Raw genomic sequence first — 12,948 nt, 5'->3', positions numbered from 1 at the left:
ATCTTCATCATTAGCATCATAATCATCATCATGCTCTTTATCATCATCATCATATTCATCTATCATCATCTTCATCATAATCATCTTTATCATAATCATTATAATACTCTTCATCTTCATCATCATCATCATCATCTATCATCTTCACTATTATCCTCATCATCATCTTTATCATCTTCTTTCTCATTGTAATCATCATCATCATCTTCATCATCATCATAGTCATGATCATCATCTATCATCATCTTCATTATTCAATCTGACTTGGCTCATCTCAATGTGGAGGGCTTTCCCGCCGCAACCAATTTGTCCGCTTAGCTCATAGTGTTACGTCGAAGGAGCAGAGGCCCGGCTTCGAGTCCGGGGAAGATCGGTTCCAGAAATCAGGTAAGAAAAAAAAAACAGAATCCAAAAAATAAAAGCGAACAAGTTCGTGATTGTTTCCACAATGAGCCTGGGTTAAAATTATGTATTTTTCTTAAGATGATTTTTATTTTACTATTAAATTGAAAAAAAAAAAATATGCTTATGCAGTTAAATTTTAAAAAATTATAGGTAATAAATAAATTAAAGGAATTGATGGGAAATAATTGAAACACATGATTTTGTAGTTCATATGCCTTCCAGGGCAACCCATCTCTGGGAAATGATTATAAAGTTATTTTTCCCAATGTTAATTGTGTTTATATGAATTCAATTCAATTCAATTCAGCTTTATTTGTATAGCGCTTTTACAATGTAGATTGTGTCAAAGCAGCTTCACATAAATGGTCATAGTAACTGGAACAGTGTGGTTCAGGTTTTATTGTTTAAGTTCAGTTCAGTTCAGTTTAGCTCAGTTCAGTGTGATTTAATCATTACTGAGAGTTCAAACACTGAAGAGCAAATTCATCGATGCGTAGCTCTACCAATCCTGAACCATGCGAGGCAGTGGCGACAGCGGAGAGGGAAAAAAAACTTCACTTGATGGGAGTGAAGAAAAAAAACCTTGAGAGAACCAGACTCAGTTGGGCACGACCATTTTAATTTCTCCGCTGGCCAAAAGTCTTGTGCAGAACTTGTGCAGAATGATTGTGTGTGACGCTGTGTGTTGTTGTTTCCTATAGAAATTCCAGTTTTGCCTACAAAGTAAATCTGTCATCATGTGCTGAATCATGCACACACATGGGTGTTTGTGTGAGTGTGTTTGAGGAGTGTGTTTTGATTCATCTGCACAAGTTTCAGATTTTCCAAACTCCCTCATCCATGAACACGACGTCACACAGAAACAGAGAGTTAAATGCTCTCGTCTTCTCTAATGATGATGATGTGGTTTGGGGGATTTTAGTCAAGACACCACAGCACCCCCATCATTCCATTCAGTAAATGTGGTGTGAACAGCATTATCCTTTCATCGCTTAAAAATACTGGCACAAACTTTGGTGTGAATCATTGACTGTGTGTCCTGAAGGTACCTGACAATTTTGACGACAGCGCCTCTTAGCCTTACAAAGATATGTGTTTTTTAACTAGAGTGTCTTTTAAACGTGAATAAATGTAACAAAATAAGAAAGATTGTACTATAGGCATGTCATATTTTATTCAGTAATCTCCTGAGTAAGATATTTTATTTAAAAGATAAGTGCATATGGTCAACAAGAACGAAAAACAGCTTAAATTATTAAATTACCTCCGTGCAGAAGTTTGTGAACCCTTGGTATTTGACACTGTGTGTAATGATCAAGAGTGTTTTTCTGCTTTGTGATGGTTGTTCATGAGTCTCTTGTTTGTTCTGAATGGTTGCTGCTGCTGTTTTTTCCCCAAAAATCCTTTATGTGCTGCAGATTCTCCATTTTTTTAGGCATCTTTTGCAGATTTGAACCGCTTTCAGCAGTTAATTTGTGATTGTAGATTCATCTTTTCACTTTGAGGACACTTGAGGGATTCAAACACAGCTAATAAATAAAGCTTTTATTGCTCAGTGATGCTCCAGGAGGAAACATCATGCATTAAGCTGCATTGTGCAGGGGGTGAAAACTTTTAACCTTTTGTAAAGCGAGGAACCATACATGGTAACTTCAATAACATTGTTTTCAATGTTACTTTTTTAAGTCATAGACGTTCAAAAGTCTTGTAATAACTCCCAGTAACACTCCAGTTTTTTTTTTTTTGCCAATGGGGGTTTTTAATGAGTAAAATATAAAAAGTTTGACACAAGATGTCCAGATTGTGCTTATTTTGCTGAAATAAATTTTTTTTTCCAGATTTCGTAGCCACTGACATTCAGAAGAAGCAGAAGATACTTGCATTTTTCCCTAAGAAGACAAATTAAGCACAATTTATCTTGATCTTCCAATTGCATAAGTTTTCACCCCCCTCCCCTGCTCCCCCTGTTTTATTGGCTGACATTCCAGCTTCTTTATAGATGTTGTATTTTAACCGAACTCAGTTAATGTTGTGTTACTGATTATCCATTAGTTTGTCAAAGACATGCATGTTGTTCCAGGAATTCCTGCAATTCCCTCAGCCGGTGTCAGGACGACCGATTGGAGAAACAGCTTAGCACTGAGGCGAAGGGGAAACTCTCGTGTTTCTGAGGAATCAATCACTGCAGAATGAAGTTCACAGTCTGAGCAGATTTCAATGCAAATGAGCTCTATTTCGGTCTCGGCAGCAGAATTCCTCAGCTTCCTGAAGGACGTCGCCTTGGTTTCATTTTCCCAACAGTTGATGGAAGAAATCCCAAAGCAAGCACTCACTGTACACTCAGTGTGTGCTTATAAAGTGTGTTCGTGTGGGCTTTTACACAGTGCGCATTGTTCCAAAGCGGCCCTAAAGAAAACCATGACGGAGATGTTTCTCGTATCTTCTTCCTCTACTCACCGTATTCTCAAATGCGGAAGTAAACTCTTTTCTGCGATTGTTTCAGGACTTCTGATTCATATGACTATAGGGAAATGACTAGGAATAACAAATACCAGTGACTGTCAAACTTCTTACATCAACAAATGTGTCAATGACAAAAAAACAACAACTAAAAAATACCAGTTTGCAGCATAACAAGCTGTTTTCCTCAACTTTATTTATTGGATTTTCCAAAAATGCAAAAAATATTTGTCATTTTAGAATATTATTGCACATTTTGACATGTAGGGTGATGCGGTGGCGCAGTGGGTAGTGCTGTCGCCTCACAGCAAGAAGGTCGCTGGTTTGAGCCTTGGCTGGGTCAGTTGGTGTTTCTGTGTGTAGTTTGCATGTTCTCCCCGTGTTGGCGTGGGTTTCCTCCAGGTGCTCCGGTTTCCCCCACAAGTCCAAACACATGCACTATAAGGGAATTATGCAAGTTAAATTGTCCGTGAAGTGTGTGTGTGTGTTTATGAGGGTGTAGGGTTTCCCAGTGATGGGTTGCAGCTGAAAGGGCATTCGCTGCATAAAACATATGCTGGATAACTTAGCGGTACATTCCGCTGTGGTGACCCCAGATTATAAAGGGACTAAGCTGAAAAGAAAATGAATGAACGCTACGAGGCGGTATGACACCATTCCTTCCCGTGCTTACCAGCTGACCATTTACCTTTGTATGGACGGTTTTCTGGCTGTTAGTAGTTTGTCCATGTATGAAGGTGAGAGGAGATGACCACGACAATGGGGCTCGAGTCTGGTGAAGAACAGCTGCAGAAAGCAGGCAAGACAAAAACAGAAGCCAAAAAAAATTAAATACACAAGTAAATAACAGGGTGAGAATGTGGTAAAACGCTGTAAAAATCAGGCAAGATCTTTCCTTTTGCTGAATTGCTATTTAAATTTGCTGGTTGGGTTTAGGGAAGTGGATGGGCGCTGGTCAATCAGTGCTTTTGAAAATACTATTGGTTGGGTTTAGGGAAGGGGGAGGGTGGGTCAGTCGATTGATCAGTCAGTCAGTCTGAAGCGGCCTCTGGTGGATTTCCAACGGAACAGCAGGCATGAATGGCACTCCCTGGGGAAATGCGGGATCTGAAAAAGTGTACACAGCGGCCTCTAGTGGATTCACAAAAACTAATACTGCAAAAAAAAAAAAAAAACACATACCTTCTGAGGTACGTTTTTAGATCGAGTCTGGGTTGACAATTGTTCACACACCAAACTAAACAATCTGTAGTTTTTGTAGTTAAAAATCAATGAAATGAATAGGGTTCCAATGGGTGTGCCTGCTCTTACATTAAAAAAATAGGTCAGTAGTCACATTTTGCAGATGATAAAGCCTTCTGTTGTGTTCTGACGTGATTTTTTACTTTTGTAGCTGTGAAATAACTTGAATCATTCAGCAATTCATAGTGACTGTTATGTGCTCTAAACCTGCCAGAACTATTTTAACTGTTTATCTGACAATAACCAAACACCTTAGAGTGATCACCGGCCAATCAGAATCAAGCATTCAACAGCCTCAGATAAGATAATAGCACGACTGGGATTTGCAACAAATCAGGCAATCAAAGATGTTCTGTTGGTTAACAATGCAGGAAAACATCATTTAGAACAGATTTGGGAGTATGAGAAAAAAAGATTAGCTAGTTATAAATTAAGAAAACAAAAACGAAAGACAACAAACTCAAAATAAAACCCAAAGATAAAGAAACCAAACCAAAAAGTAACCAAATAGGAACAATGTGGGAATGTTCTATACGTGTTGGGGCAGTGTATCCGCCTTATATTTAGTGTAAGAGCAGGCATGGACATTTGTAAATTGAATTTATTTGGCTTCTGATTTATTCACTTCTTACTCTACAAATAAGCTCATTTTGCTGCATGTTAAATCATACTTTGTAACATGCTGGTGTTAATTATTAAGGCTTCCATCACACAAAATAAGATTAGTATAATTTTACAGTTGTGTATTAAAGTTTAATTAAGTTGTTGGAATTGTGAATTTTTTAACATATGGTACAAGATCTTTTAAACCCAGGTTCATTCTGATTACGTACTCCTGTGTACATTTCTGGTGTCCGTTCTTCGTACCTCGCTTAAATGATCTAAGATGATTTGGCAGATCCTGGATCTTTTAATCTTGATAACTGATCTCTCGCTAATTTGGTTCCTTAAACAAGTTCGCGAATCAGATTAGAATGTCTGGATGAACTGATCTGAGATCGCTGCGTGTGTTGTGAAGGACAGATCTATCCATCCTCGAAATCATGATCATCAATGCAGCGATTGGCTGACGGCACAGCAGTGTAATGACATCGTCTGATTAATATTCAATTATCCATGTGAGCAAAATTACATCAAATTAGCAGTAAACGGCTTGTTAAATATGACACGCAATAACCTTCAGCATTTGTTGTGAGCTGCAGGCTTTACACTTTCATGTGTCAAGAGTATTCATCATGTATTTCAATGCAAATCAATGTATTTAGTTCTACACTTAGAAAATATTGTCTGTATTATAGTAGCCATTTTTTAATCGGCGTAAAGAATAACTGGTCGTTTACAAAAGCATTTTGATATTGGTAAAGGCGTCTGCAACTTTTGTGAAGCATCAAATCACTGGCATATTAACTATCAAAACATGTTTATGACTGCATTAATGTATTATTGCTTTAAAAAAAGTCACATATTGTGCATTTCTATTATACACTATTTGTACTAAAGCGATCTAAAAAGTTCATATCAATAAGTTTTCTCTTTGCACCACCAGATGGCAGTCTTTGTACTTTCATTTCGAGGGTGCAGATTGCATAAGTTTTATTAATATGTATAACTTTATTTATTTTATTAATAACTATAACTTTATATATATATATATATAGTTTAAAAAATATTTACTCTTTTCCCAAGTGTATATAACTACTACTGTAAGAAAATATCAGAATTCGGCACATACTTTCTGTATTATCTTTGCTTGAACTGAGCCGATCTAATCCTGTTTATATGAATTGAGCCTGCTCCCGATCAGGTTTGACCTAGCAGAACTGTTGCTATGACAACAACTCTCGGATCAGCTTTGAAGAACGAAACGATCCTGGATCGTGTCAAATCGTCAATATCCAAATCCAGCTAATTGAGTAATCCACGTAGGAAAAACGGACCCCTGGAGAGCGCCAAATATGTCCCAGGAGCTACGTTTTTTTTTTTTTGCAGTTTTTGTTATTTTCAAATCTGCTATAGGGCGCTGTGTACAGATCTCAAATTTCTCTCGCGAGTGCCATTCGTGCCTGCTGTTCTCACGTAAATCCACCAGAGGCCGCTGTCGATTTACTGACCAACCGACCGATCCCTCCATCCACCCACTTCCCTAAACCCAACCCAAAGTGTTTTCAAAAGCAATCCAGAAAAATAAAAGCCCTCACAGCTGCCTAATTTTACCACATCTTCGGATTTTACCACATTCTCACCCTGTTATTTATTTGTTTATTTTATTTTTAGGCTTTTGTTTTTGCCTTACCTGATTTCTAGAGCCGTTCTTCGCCAGACTTGAACTATGTCATCTCGGTCAACTATGATCCACCCCACAAGTCTGCAGACATACATGGTAAGCCACTGAACAAACTGGTAACAGTTAGAAGACCGTCCACATGGAGGTAAGCGATCAGCTGGTAAGTGTGAAATGCCATACGTTCCTCCGGTTACATATTTCGCGATCTCCAGAAATGTATATAGGGCTACATTTTCAGAATGAACCCATGTTGAGATCTTTTATCATTTTTAATATTTTGGGTAATATTATTTCAAACTTGTTGGGACATATTAAAAGACAATACACGCTTTTCTCTGTAGTTTCTGAATGCACAACTGTCTGACAACCTTGGCTTTTCATACCGTCATGTAATGATGAATCATTTATAGTGAGAGTATGACAGAATTCCAGCTTCCACTGAAGTTCACTGCTCATGTTCAGACCTGATCACATGACACAGATGAACTCTCTCTGCACTTACACACATTTTTCCCATAGTTTAGAAAGCATAACTAGGCAGAAGATAGTATTCAGTAGTACATTAATCATGAAATCCATGCTTTTGCTTACACCAGTATTACAGTGCAAACTTGTCACTGACCAAATCTTGACCTAATCACACAAAAGTCACATATTTACATCCAGATTAAGACACCAATTGTTCCACATGCTACAGTAAAATCTTGCTAAACTTAATACAGAGCCTGGTAAAGTTGACATTATACTCTTTACAGAGTCTGATAAGCTCCACCTGCACATTTTGTGCATTGTATTTAATCTCAACTTCAGCATAGTACTGCATATTTTTTGTATGCTATCTACCATCTTTACATGATGGTACATTGTAAAAAGGCATTATTTACTTTATTTAAAAAGTCAGTAAACCAGTTGTAACTGTTAAATGTGCTTACATTTTAGAATTATGCATATAATTAATCATTTTAGGCTAGAGTTTACTCATTTTTTAAAGTCAACTAATTGTTTAAAGTCAACGACATTTAAAGAAATAAATAGATAAAGAAAAGATGATCATAATCCATTACTTTTTTAAATCTATAAATTAAAAAACTTAAAAAAAAAACAACTAAAGAAAATAAAAACAGTATAAGGTGTGTATACAGTTGAAACTATTCGCCCCCCTGAATTATTTTTTCCCCTAATTTCTGTTTAACGGAGAGCAGATTTTTTTTAACACATTTCTAATCATAACAGTTTGTTCTGTAGACTATCAAAAAATATATAGCTTAAATGGGCTAATAATATTGACTTTGAAATTGGCTTTAAAAAATTAAAAATTGTTTTACTCTAGCTGAAATAAAACAAATACGACTTTCTCCAGAAGAAAAAAATATTATCAGACATACTGTGAAAATTTCCTTGCTCTTTAAAACATAATTTGGGAAATATTTAAACAAGAAATTTTTTTTTAAGGGGGCGAATAATTCTGACTTCAACTGTATATTATATAGTTATAAATAAAAAATGGTAATACTTTAGGTCGCAAGTGGTGCTATTAACTACTGGCTTATTATCTGCCTATTATTAAAATATTAACTGTTCATTAGTACATTGTAAAATAATCCTGGTTGTCTTAAACTTTTAAGCTGAATCAAATTTTACCTTATAAGTATATTCAACGTATATTATGTTAAACTGACTTAAAACTTATAAACTTACAAAATTAGGTTAGAACATGATTTTTTCCCCAAAAATATGTTTATTGGGTTTTGTTTGAACTACAGAGCAAAATACATAAATAAATTAATAAAAAGTAAAAAAGACAAATGATTAAAAATATAAAAATAAATATGTGAATAAATGACACAAATTTAAATAATAACAGTACATAATTAAAAATGAATAAATAATAAGAATAATAATAGATTTAATGTAAAGTCGCCTTTTATAACAATGTTCAGTGCATTTTTGTATCTTGCGTTTCACAGCCTTCCAGTGTTACTGGTTAAACAAATGTGTTAATTGCTGCTAAATTGTAAGACATCTCAGCAATACAAGACACTAACAAGGGTTTTTTGAAAGCTCAAACTTTAAAAAAAAATGTTGCATGGTCCACCTTGTTCAAAAAGTGTTGAAAGTGGGTCCATATTTTATTAAAAATCGTGTAATTTCCCTTTAACACTGTATGTCAGCTCCTCCAGAGCAAGACTGCTAGTCAGTTTGCTTGTGTTCAATCCAGATTTACAGAGTATATATGAAATAAACATAATTTGGGAACCAAATGTACATTTTCTTCAATTAATTCAGCAATCATGATAAGAAACTCTTTTCAAAATGTTTGGATCTCTTTGCACCCCCATACACAATGATAAAGGGTAGCCACTTCTTCATCGCATTTTGTACAACTATCAGGAATATTTGGGTTAATGCAGTTTAGCTGGTGTAATATAAGTTCGTAGGAGCCATTTATATTGCAGAAATGTACAACTTGTGTCAGTTAGAACATGATTAATTTAGTTTCAAGAGTTCACCCTTAGCTGACCATTGATAATAAAGCCAGTTTGGCGTGCTGACCCAGGAGAGAGCCCTGAGCTCATAAGATCCTCGAGCCCTGGGCTCCCTCCCATTGCAGGGTGACAGGGGAGTTTGAGCTCAGGTGGATCTCGATGACTTCCCCCTTGCTTATGTAGCTAAGTGTCAGATATGGATGCTGAGAAGAGATGTACTCAGTGCTTGGCTAAAAATATTTTGGATTAATTGTTTAGGGTGTTTGTTTTTGAACTGTGGGAGGAAACCGGAGGACTTGGGGAAAACCCACGCGAGCATGGGGAGTACGAGCAAAACTCAGCACAGAAATGTCGCCTGGTTTTGGAAAGGAATTAAACCTGAGGCATTCTTGCTGTGAGGCAACAGCGCTAATCGCTGGCCAGCGTGTCGCTCCTTTTAAAGAAGGGAAGGGTGGGTGGGTGGGTTCTTCAAGACGAAGATATTGAGATGATAATAGTCTGGTTATTTATAGTGAGTTCAGGATCGTCTGATAGGATAATTAGTCATGAGCTAATGTTGGAACAGCTGTGAGCAATCATGAGCACGTGATCCTCTTGAAATTAGTTTATAAATAAGTTACCATGAACTGAAAACATGTTGTCATGACTAATTGATCATATAATTTTTTAAGTGTAAAGTACAATCTTATCCTGCATCTCTAATCCTACCAAATACCTAAACCCAACTTCTACTTACTATTAATAAACATCTTATTAGGAGAGTATTGAGCTTGTAGTGTTAGTTAACGGTTTGATTAACTAAAGCAGGGGTTTTCTAAGTGTGAGGCGCGCCTCCTCTGGGGGGCGCCAGAGCATGTCAGGAGAGGTGCGGGAAAAAATATTATTTAATAAAAATATAATTATTAAGTTTAATTATTATATGTATTTTTTATTATATTTAAACGTTTTAATTAAACAAAGCTAAAAAAAGTGTCAAAAATAAGAAAACCTTTTTTACCCAGAAGGCCGTAGCTATGAATTTGCTTCTGTTTGGCAAGCCCGCCAATACAGGTATATGGCTGCTAATACAATGGATCGGTTACCCCTTCATCCCCCCACCCCCGATTCAAAGCCTTCAAGTTCAGGGCTTAAACCCAAAAGACGACGATATGATGATCAGTATTTGAGTTTAGGATTTACGTGGACAGGACCAGCTGATAAACCACGACCTTTATGTGTGGTTTGTCAAGATATTTTGGCTAATGACAGCATGAGACCCACTAAACTTCCACTGTTTTGACTGGGATGCACAGTTCTTGGATCTGTTCTATTCATATTGAACCTTTATCCTAGTTTTAAAAACGTTATATTAAAATACTTGTTATTACTCTGTAAATAATTGCACTGTCATGCAAATGATGATAAAAGTGAGTTAACAGTCTGACATCTGATTGTCTTTATATATACTGTATATATATATATATATATATATATATATATATATATATATATATATATATATATATTGTCACGTTTGGCGTGATCAAAACAGTACAAAAACAAAAAGGTGTGGATCCAAGTGCAGATATTTATTTACAGTGCAACAAATAAGGTGATCAAAATACAAAGTAACAAACAAATGACAAAACTAGAAACTAAAACAGAGACAAGGCTCAGAAACAATAACTCTACAAACTAGACTTTAGCAAAAAATACAAGAACAAGAAACTCGGTAGCAAGACTTACTAGAACTCGGGACAAGAATGACAAAGAAGACAAACGACGCAGTGACAAACAGAGGTGAAATGGTTGTATAAATAGTCCAGGAAATTAACAGGAACAGCTGTGAGCCAATCAGTGTACGTGGACCGGGTGTAATGTGCGTGGTATGTATGTACTTGTAGTCTTTTGGGCGCTGTAGTAAATCTTCAGAGTCTGTGAACTACAGCGCCCTCCGGTGGTCACTGACCGTCATGACATATATATATATATATATATATATATATATATATATATATATATATATATATATATATATATTAAGGGTGTCACGATCCTTCAAATCCTCGATTCGATTATGTTTTCGATTCTGAAGGCACGATTCGATTCGTTTTTCTATTATGATTAATTAATTAATTAATGACCAATTAATTATTTGTAGCCTACCGTTTAAACTACCTGACCTGCATGGTCTTTGTTTTACCCATAAACAAATCATACAGAAAATGAATAAAGGCAAGATACACACATAATTACCACCTGTCAATCACTTTTTTCTGCGGGACTCGTGAATAGGCAGTGATCTGTGTCATTATAATGGCGTCGGTAAAAAAGACGCACAACCAACAGGAACCAGCCACCAGTACCTGAGGTGTTCGCTAAAATGACTAAGTACAAGTGAGTGAAAGATTGAAGCAGTCCTCTGACTGCCTGGACCTGCTGTCTCGAGCGCATGGCTGTGTCTGTGTGGTCACGTGATGTGCGTTTTCATCGGTAGAGAGGAAGGAGGGCTGCTCAGAAATGCTACACGCCACTGTGGATGTCAAATCGTTGCCGTTCTAAAATGCCCTTTAAAAACAAAGACAGTGTAAACAGGGCCTGAGTGTGTACTTTTCGCGAGCGGATTTGCAACGGGGGCGGGCGGAGGATCGCGATGCCGGTGTTGTCTATCGGACGAACCGTACGTAATACGTGCATAGCAGAGCTTGCAAAACTGTGTTTTTTGTCGACAACACGAACGTTGTCAACATAACTCACTGGAAATCGAAAATGCTTCCACACCGGCGACTTCATTGAAGGAGGAGAGGGATTAAGCTCTGTCGACGGGTCTCCTGCTTCTGCAGTTTAACAAGCACTTCAACAAGCCTGTTTTTTTCCCGCTTGGCAAGCCAAGCTGACGTGACATGGGGGCGTGGCAGCATCGACCATTCTATTTTTTGATTCGATAATCGAAATTGAGCATAAATTTCGATCGATTTCGATTTGACACCCCTAATATATATATGGGGCCTATATATATATATATATATATATATATATATATATATATATATATAGGCCCACTGTCTTAGACTTTAAAAAACCCTGAACTAAAGTGACCCAAACTAAAGTGTTGTCAAAAAATTTGGTATGAAAAACAAAGCAATATGCTAGTCAAGTGTAATACTGACTCACTGGTGTCTGCGCGTAGCAGAAACTTGAACAAAACTCTTTGAAATCAATGAAATGTTAAAGCTCCTCAAGCCGATGATGTCAGATCCTCTTCAGCTGTCTATAAACGGCACAACAGCAGTCCAATGTGCTGGAAAGGAGTCATAAAGAGTCATTCTTCTGCAGGACAAAGCTGTGATTATGTGTTGCGATCAGATGAACGGGACGCTCGGCTGCCCTTCGCCACATTCCTCATTGGCAGAACGGCTGGACGTCTCTGGATCTGAGGTTTCAGCGCTGCATTGGAGACACAAACACAGACTAATGAACGATACGGACACCATATATAATGCAGTCAAACTCCGGCCTGAACATCTCCAGCACAGTGGCACAATAGGCCTCAGTCAGAGTGGCTCTGTGTTTAATCTGTCAGGAATGAAAACAAGCCTGCGATAAAAGTGCAGAGCGAGATCGCGACAATAGCTCAGCTGATGAAACGCATTTACAAACGCTTTCAGAAGACAAAACTACAGGTTTGAAGGTTGTGAGAAATTGATGTCAGATGGGACTTTTTTATAAAGTGCACGACGTTATAAAAACCCAGCTGACTCATTCCTGAATTGTGGTTAGATGAAAGCATTTTCCAATGATTTCCCTCAAGTGGAGTGATGTACAACAACTGTGTCATTTACAGTAAACCGGGTCCATTATTATTGTAAAGACTATTGTTACAGGGAACTTTTGATTCTGTTACTTGCTGTTTTAATTAATTAATTGTTGTTTTCACAGGGTACGCAGTGGCGCAGTAGGTAGAGCTGTGGCCTCACTGCAAGAAGGTCGCTGGTTTGAGCCTCGGCTGAGTTGGCGTTTCAGTGTGGAGTTTGCATGTTCTCCCTGCATTTGCGTGGGTTTCCTCCGGGTGCTCCGGTTTCCCCTACAGTT

At 37.3% G+C, this 12,948-nt stretch overlaps 1 long non-coding RNA gene across 1 annotated transcript; it reads right to left on the bottom strand.

The window, feature by feature from the left end:
• Positions 1 to 2,444: 2,444 nt before the first annotated feature.
• On the bottom strand, positions 2,445 to 7,483 carry LOC147845391 (uncharacterized). The gene is made up of 3 exons (XR_015480381.1): positions 6,045 to 7,483; positions 3,119 to 4,954; positions 2,445 to 3,043 (listed from the first exon to the last, which is right to left on the bottom strand). It is a non-coding gene; the product is annotated as an uncharacterized LOC147845391 (long non-coding RNA).
• Positions 7,484 to 12,948: the final 5,465 nt, after the last annotated feature.

Source organism: Danio rerio, chromosome 3 (genome assembly GCF_052040795.2).
Source record: "Danio rerio strain M-AB ecotype USA chromosome 3, GRCz13ab, whole genome shotgun sequence".
NCBI lineage: Eukaryota > Metazoa > Chordata > Actinopteri > Cypriniformes > Danionidae > Danio > Danio rerio.
The sequence above is the reverse complement of the archived record's forward strand: the minus strand, read 5'-3'. Positions and strand labels throughout refer to the sequence as shown.